Below are 7,706 nucleotides of genomic sequence, written 5' to 3'. Positions count from 1 at the left end.
AAAGAAACAAAAATTCTTCAAATTACTTATTAGATTGTTTAGCTTGTTGAATAGTTTAACGGAACTACTTATAGACCACTATTTTTTATAAATAATATTTTTCTTTTTTACAATTTTTTATAAATAATTTTTATAAAATCCTTTTTTTAATAAAAGTCCAGTCTCCCTTCATAAATAATAATAATAATAATAATAATAATAATAATAATAATAATAATAATAATAATAATTTGTTAGGGCAAGCGTAGGCTTCCGTACAGCGTGCCCCCACCGGACGAACCAATCCTTAAGAAGCCGGAGTGTCCTGAGTACGGAGGATCTGGGTTTCGTTTTAAAAGATTTAATCCCATACACCACCCGCCAAAACGGCCTCCGAAGTTTCGCTCCCCGACGCCTCTCCGACGCCGATGCTCATCTGATTTCGGAGAACACACCATAAGAGAAGGAACTCCCCTGACGAACGCCCTCAAACCCTAGAACCTTAATCGGCGATGAGGTCCCCGGAAGACGCGCCGGAGGAAAGCCCCCACAACCCACCGGCGGCCGCCACGCCGCAGCGTTCGGCCGGCTGGCGGAAGGGCACGCCGAACCGGTGTGGCTGGTGGTATCGGACTCCGGGAAGGAGCGCTTCGAGGAGGTGGGGAAGCACTCGATCATGCGGCGAACGGGTATTCCGGCGCGGGATCTGAGGCTCTTGGACCCTCTGCTGTCCTACCCGTCGACGATTCTGGGGAGGGAGAGGGCTATCGTGCTCAATCTGGAGCACGTCAAGGCCATCATCACGGCCACCGAGGTGTTCATCCCCAACACCAACGACCCCACGGTCGCCCCTTTTGTCCACGATCTCCACTCCCGGCTCTCCAGTCCTTCCGGCGCTGCTCCTCATCAGGTAGTGATGGCGTTCTTCTTTCTTCTTTTGGATCTGTTTTTTGTAATCTACTTGGAAAATCGGATCTTTGTTGTGATTTTGGGTTCATTTGGTCGAGACAGAAGATACGATGCCTCCATTTCCAGTTATTTCTTCTGGATTTCTAATCATTAAATCCTAGTAACAATTTAGATAAGTGCAAAAGATTAAATGTTATGGTTTCAAAGTTATGATCTTTTCAATGTTAACTTCTATGTTTGCATCAAAATAAGCTTTTTGAGATTTTTTTCCTCCATAATATTGATTGGAATCTGGAGGAGAGACGGAGAATTTTTTTCTTTCTTTATAACAAATTTCTTCCCTTCATCAAGCTTTAAAGAATTTTGATACAAACTCTATCTTCTTTCCTTTTTTTTTCCTCATAAAAAGCTAGGGAAAGCCACAAATAGTTTAGACTGATACTCTCTTGTTTACCCAAGATTAGATTTGTTGCAGCAATCATTTTGCTTCGATGAAGTGATTATAAAATGCTGTTATATCTGAAGGTTGCAGAGTCCAGGCCCTTTGAGTTCAGAGTGCTTGAAATCTGCCTTGAATCCAGTTACAGGCGCCTTGAAGCTGAGGTATGCATTTCACCTTTTTTCTTTCTTGAGATAGGATCAAATTGTATTTGCTATTCTGCTTTGATGTGTTTGAAACTCTCACACCTTGTATGGCTGCCTACTTTAATTGGTGCGACATAGTGGCTGTTAATTGCAATATAAATTTTTTTCTCCTCTTTGGTGAGTAGCTCCAATGTAAATTTTACTAAGACATTATCTCTAGGTTGTCATGTATTTTCTCTACCCATTATAGTATATCTGTTTTTTCTCAAAAAAAAAAACCATTATAATATGTCAACAACAACAAATTAAATTATCAAACTCCAATCCCAACTATTTTGTGATTTATTTTCTCCAAATTACTTTCAAAATGCTACTCTTCTTTGTGTGCACACATGGTGCATCCATGTGCACGTATGTGCACATGCATGCATGTTCATTACCTCCTTCCCTACTCTTTTAACGAACCCCTTTGCTTACAAGTTATACATGCCTATATCATTGTTCTACAATACTTTGCTTTCCGTAGCAGTACTATTCTCCCCATTCTTCACCTTATCTTTTTTGTTTTTACCAAACATTTACCTCGACATTCTTAACAATCCTGCCCACAATTTTTGAGCTTGGGCTCTCATGGTTTCCCTAAATTCCATTTTTTTTTAAAAAAAATTGGGCTTATTGTTGCCTTATGAAATCCCGTCATTATGTTGTTTTTAGAAAATTCTCTCAAATATTTCAAAAAACATGGCTTAATTTGATAACCTATAAATGCCCACTCAATTCATCAAGAAAACTTCAGCTTTATAAATCTTCATCCATATCTACATTTCTACACATCTTGGCCATCAATTTTGATCAAGGACTTCATTTTTGTTCATTTTTTGCCACGTATATATTCCCTACACTTTGTATGTGAGGACCCGTGCGGGCATGTATTTAGTCCCACATCGGTTATTCGCTGAGTAGATCTTGGGTACTTATACAGGATCAAAGAACCCAAATAATACCTTTCGACTAGCCATTTTGGGTGAGGTCTTGAGTTGTTATAAATGGTATCAGAGTGAACCCGGCCCATAACCTATGTGGATTAGGAAACACTGCAGCACGGATCTATTGGACTGACCACGAGCCGATCGTGGTGTTTGTGATTAGATTTGAATGGATTTGAACTTTTAGCCTGACGAGGACATCAGGGCTTGAACGGAGGAAGTATGTGAGGACCCGTGCGAGCATGTGTTTAGTTCCATATTGGTTATTCGCTGGGTAGATCTTGGATATTTATACATGATCAAGAAACCCAAATAATACCTTCTAACTAGCCATTTTGGATAAGGTCTTGGGTTATTACATTGTGTTACTCTATCAATGTTTATATCCTTATCCTCGACCTAGCTTTTCGGTATTCAAATTTTAGCTCAAGGTGATCTGCTATGCTACAACAAAGATTCTTTCATAGGATAGAATAAAGATAAACCAGTTGTAAAACGGAGAGAAGATTAGTGGATATAGAAGATAGAAAGTGGAGACAGGCTGGAATTAGACCTCGGTTGGCTCTAGGCTCGTAAGTTCAAGTTGGCTTTATATCAAGCTATGTACTTGATCCAAGAAAGTTTACGTCAGGCTTGGCATGGAAACCAATGGGCAAAAAATTTAAGATTGTGTTAGAGGAAGCTTGGCCTAACCTATGGCCCAAGCCCAAAACTCGAGCTCGACACCTAGCTGGAAGATCCAACTAGAGCCATAATTTTACTTAATCATGCAAGGTTTTAAACTAATTCCTGACCCTAGCCCTATTAGCCTGCCTATGCCCCTCGCTTCCAATTGATCCTCTCATCTCTATGGCCCTTCGTGCTTTGTCTCTTCTGTACACATTGAACGGCATGGTAATGAAAGTGGACGGCTTGCCCTGACGGTCTCTCCTCTTACGTGTCTCTTCTATTCTCCTCCCTCCCTAACCCTACTGCTAGTGCCTAATGGCCATCTCCTCACCCTCTACCAATGCTCCCACCACCACCTTTACTTCTCCTCCTCCCCTCCCCCTCCCCTCCTCCCTCTTGTTAGCCTAGATGCACAAGGATAATTGATAAATCAATAATTTAATGTTTCTAATATTCATAAACAGTAAATAAGAAAAATAAACTAGCAAATTATTTACTTAATAATAGAATAATAAAATAAAAAAATGAAAGAAGATGGCCTATGGATTGAAGCACACTGACACACTATCCTAGAAAAGTTTATGCCCCCACGCACGGGTCCGCTGGTACAAATCTCCTAGAGATACGATGACCCAGTACAGAACCACGTCTTCCCCGTCAGTGCGCCTCTAGAAAAGAAAGAAAAGCATGTTCACGCTTGCAGATAGCTCAAAAGAAACTCAGAAAAATAATTAAAATTATGAGGAGAAGTGAATAAGAACAAGAGAGAGAAGAGAAATTTTTTCGTGTCATTGAAGTGATCCCTAGAGCCCTTTATATAGGCTCGTGGGCCACCCAAAAAAGATAACAGGCACGTCAAAAGAAGCAAACGCGAGCCAAAAGAAGCAGAATCTTTTCCAAAGAAGAAAAGAGCTCGTTGACTCGGTCCAATCGTGCGAACCGCACGCATTCGCGTGCGGACAGGACAAGTGGTAAGCATCCAAGCACAAGCAAAGGGTCAAAGAAGAAAGGAATGTGTGTAGAATCCATGGAGGAGTCCGCGAACTCTTCCATAGAGGCCAGGCAAGCAGAAGCATGGGCGGCCAAGATGCAACAGGCCGCCGGATTAAAGGAGCATAAGAAGACATGTCATCAATCTGTGGGAGCCCGCAAATTCAGCACATAGCCGCAAGGGATCTAACTTAGTTTGGATCCACTTGCATCTGATTAGGAAGATCATTTGAATTTCAAATTGTTGCTGCCAATAAGCTTATTCAGCACATGGGCATTAGGCCTATATAAAGGGCGCGGAAAGAAAAGAAATCGGAAAAAAAAAAGCGGATATTAAATGCGGTGCGATTTTCAAAAAGGTTTAAAATATTTAATTTAATTCAACAATCTCCCATATAAATTAAATATTTAAATAATTTAAAAATTAAAATAAATTGCTAAGTATCTTATATTATGTAATAGGTGTAGTACCTTTCGGTTTGAACCTTTACTTAGTGACAATTGATTATCTCTGTGGAGCCAAGGTGTACTATGCCTTGAACCTTGGTCCATGGCTCAGATTTCATCAACAGCATACATAATATAGCATGAATAATGCTCGAAGCGGGTTTGCGCCTTACGGCCATGCGCAGGTATCTCTTCATGTGTATTATTAGGGAACAACCCATTTTCCACAGTCGCGGCCTCACGACTACACACATCTAAGTGAATCCTCAAAAGGGTACGAGTAAGTAGGTACCCTGCCTTAGGGATCTCAGATTCATTAAGAGTACCCAACCTAACCTAACAAATAGTGCTCCTTATTAGTCACCTATTTGGTTTCTTCTATCTATTGAACCTTTTCGGATTGGGTTACCACCGTGGTGACTTTACTTATAGGCAAAGCCCCATCCCCCTCGACAACTCTAGAACCACTGTTCTAGACAATCCTTTGATAAGCTGATCAGCTAGATTTCTTTCGGATCTTACAAAATTTAATGCAATCAAGTTATTCTTTAATTTGTATCTCAATGATTTATGGTGCACTTTCAAGTGTCTATTCATCTTCACATTTGCATTTTCTTAATTGCATTTATCTATAGAAAATCTGCAGTCACAATGAACAGATATAGAAGGTAATGGTGAAGTTATAAAAGGTAAATCTACTAGTAGATATCTAAGCCACTCGGCCTCAATGCTAGTGGTATCTAGGACAATCATTTCAGATTCCGTGGTGCTTCTAGCCACTACAGTTTTTTTGGTAGATTTCCATGATACAGCTGCACCTCCTAAAAGAAAATAAAACTAGTGGTGGATTTGGTGTCAACTGTATCACTGATCCAGTGGCATCACTATAGGCTTTCAGAACAGCAGAATAACCACAATAGTATAATTCTAGATATATGGTACCCTTAAGGTACCGGAGAATTCTTTCTAGAGCAGTCTAATGATCATTATTAGGGTTGTGAGTATATCTACTCAGTCGGTTCACAGAGTATGCAATATCAGGTCTAGTATAATTTGCAAGAAACTCTAGAGAACCAATGATCTAGGCATACAAACTTTGATTGACTAGATCACCTAAGTTCTTCTTTAGAAAAAGAGATATATTATAGAGAGTAGATACAGGATGACAATCAGAGTAGTGAAACTTTTTAAAAATCTTCTCCACGTAGTGGCTTTGGGACAAAGTTATTCCGTCTTCATTCCTTATAATTTTAGTATTTAGGATTAGGTTTGCTTCTCCTAAATCTTTCATATCAAATTTTAGAGATAAAAATTATTTTACTTTATTAATAATTTCTAGTCTATTCCAAAAATTAGGATATCATCTAAATATAGACATAAGATTATAATTTTGTTATTCTTCTTTTTATAATATATGCATTCATCTATGTTATTAATTTTAAATCCATTAGTTAGGATTACTTCATCAAATTTAAGGTGCCATTGTTTGGGAGCTTGTTTTAGGCCATAAATAGATCTAATATTTTAGCTTTGATAAGACAAATGTAACAATATCTAGAAAGGTTTTCTATGAAAGTTACAAAATATTTGTTTCCACCCCTTGAGGTTCTTTTTGAGTCACATACATCACTATGTATGAGTTCAAGGGGATCAGAATCTCTACTTACAGAGTGGAAGGGTCTTTTAAATAATTTGGCCTCTACACATATCTCACATTTATCATTATTCTTAAGTTCTAATTTTGGGATTAAGTTCAAGTGCATTAATCTTTTAATTGAACTATAGTTTACATATTCCAGCCTACCATGCCAAACAACAGGAGAGTCAATATGAAGAACAATAGAATTTTTATTCATAGATGGAATAATTACATTGAGTTTAAGCAACCCATCACAAAGAAAACCTTTTTCGATGAAAGAGACACCTTGGGTTACTACAACTTTATTTGATTCAAAAACAATTCGGTATCCTTGCTGGACAAGCAAGGATCCACTAACTAGATTTCTATGGATGTCTAGAACGTGGTGCATGCCATGCAGAGTGAGGATCTTCCCAGAGGTAAGTGTCAAATCCACTCGTCCCACTCCAAGCACGCGCGCCACAGCATTATTACCCATGGTCACAGTTTTTCTATATGAGACCTGATAAGATGAAAACCAGGAGCGATCAGAACAAATATGTATACGAGCTCCGGTATCAATTCACCAGTCAAGTGCTAATTGGATCATGTTAACTTTAGATATGAAGGAAACAGACCTGATAGCAGTCCCAGAGGAGTCTGCCCCACAGGTCACCATGTTGGCCTGGGCGCCAGAAGTGGCAGGACCTTTACTCCTAGGTTGACGAGGAGTAATAATCTTGTAGAAGCATTAGTTGGCCATATGGTTGGTCCGACCACAGACAAAATAGCAACGAATAGATTCTCCTTCTTTCTCTTTTTTCTAGTTCTGAGAGAAGTTGGGTCTTCTGTTGTTGGGATGAAAGGAGTTTCTATGGTTGAATAATTTCTTCTTGAAGGACTTGTTGTGGTTGGGACGGAAAGAATGATTCTGATTTTTGGATTTGGGCTTGGATTCAACATTGTTGACTTTGGAAAAGGATTGGAGGAGTGGAATTTTTCTCTAAGGCGATGTTGTTCTTCAATCCTAATAAAATTTAGGACTTGAGTTAGAGATAGATCACCTTAAGTGTGGCTCAAAGTCTCGGCAAAGTCTGACCAGGTAGAGAAAAGTTTGTCTATAATATAGGCAACTTGGAAAGACTCATCTAGGTGGGTTCCATTTGCCTGGAGTTGAAGAATCAAGGTTTCATATTCATGGATTTGATCATTCATAGATTTGGAATGAACAAATTTAAACTTGCTAAAGTCAGAGGCTTTGAATCTCTTTACCCCGACATCATCAAATCTATATTTATTTTCTAGGATATCCCAGAAAACCTTGGCACTCTTAGCTATATAATAAATATTATAAAGCCTATCAGAAAGGGCTAATAGGATTTTATAAAGACAGTGGTAGTTAGTTTTTCTAAAGTCCAAGTGGAGGAGGTGGAGAAAGGAGTACGGTTTGGGTTGCTGCGAGTAGCAAGTCGTGAACTAGATGGGTTAGACCCATTACTAACTTCAGTAGTGCTCTCACCAAT

At 39.0% G+C, this 7,706-nt stretch overlaps 1 long non-coding RNA gene across 1 annotated transcript; it reads left to right on the top strand.

Moving 5' to 3' along the window:
• The first annotated feature begins 266 nt into the window (after positions 1–266).
• Positions 267–1,657, top strand: LOC149768252 (uncharacterized). Its single transcript, XR_016399680.1, has 2 exons — positions 267–889; positions 1,414–1,657. It is a non-coding gene; the product is annotated as an uncharacterized LOC149768252 (long non-coding RNA).
• The last annotated feature ends 6,049 nt before the right edge of the window (positions 1,658–7,706 follow it).

The sequence above is a fragment of the Phoenix dactylifera genome, chromosome 2 (genome assembly GCF_051530095.1).
Source record: "Phoenix dactylifera cultivar Ajwa chromosome 2, Ajwa_hap1_PhDact_Kaust_v1.1, whole genome shotgun sequence".
NCBI lineage: Eukaryota > Viridiplantae > Streptophyta > Magnoliopsida > Arecales > Arecaceae > Phoenix > Phoenix dactylifera.
Note: the sequence above shows the minus strand (reverse complement) of the source record. Positions and strands in the feature narration are given on the sequence as shown.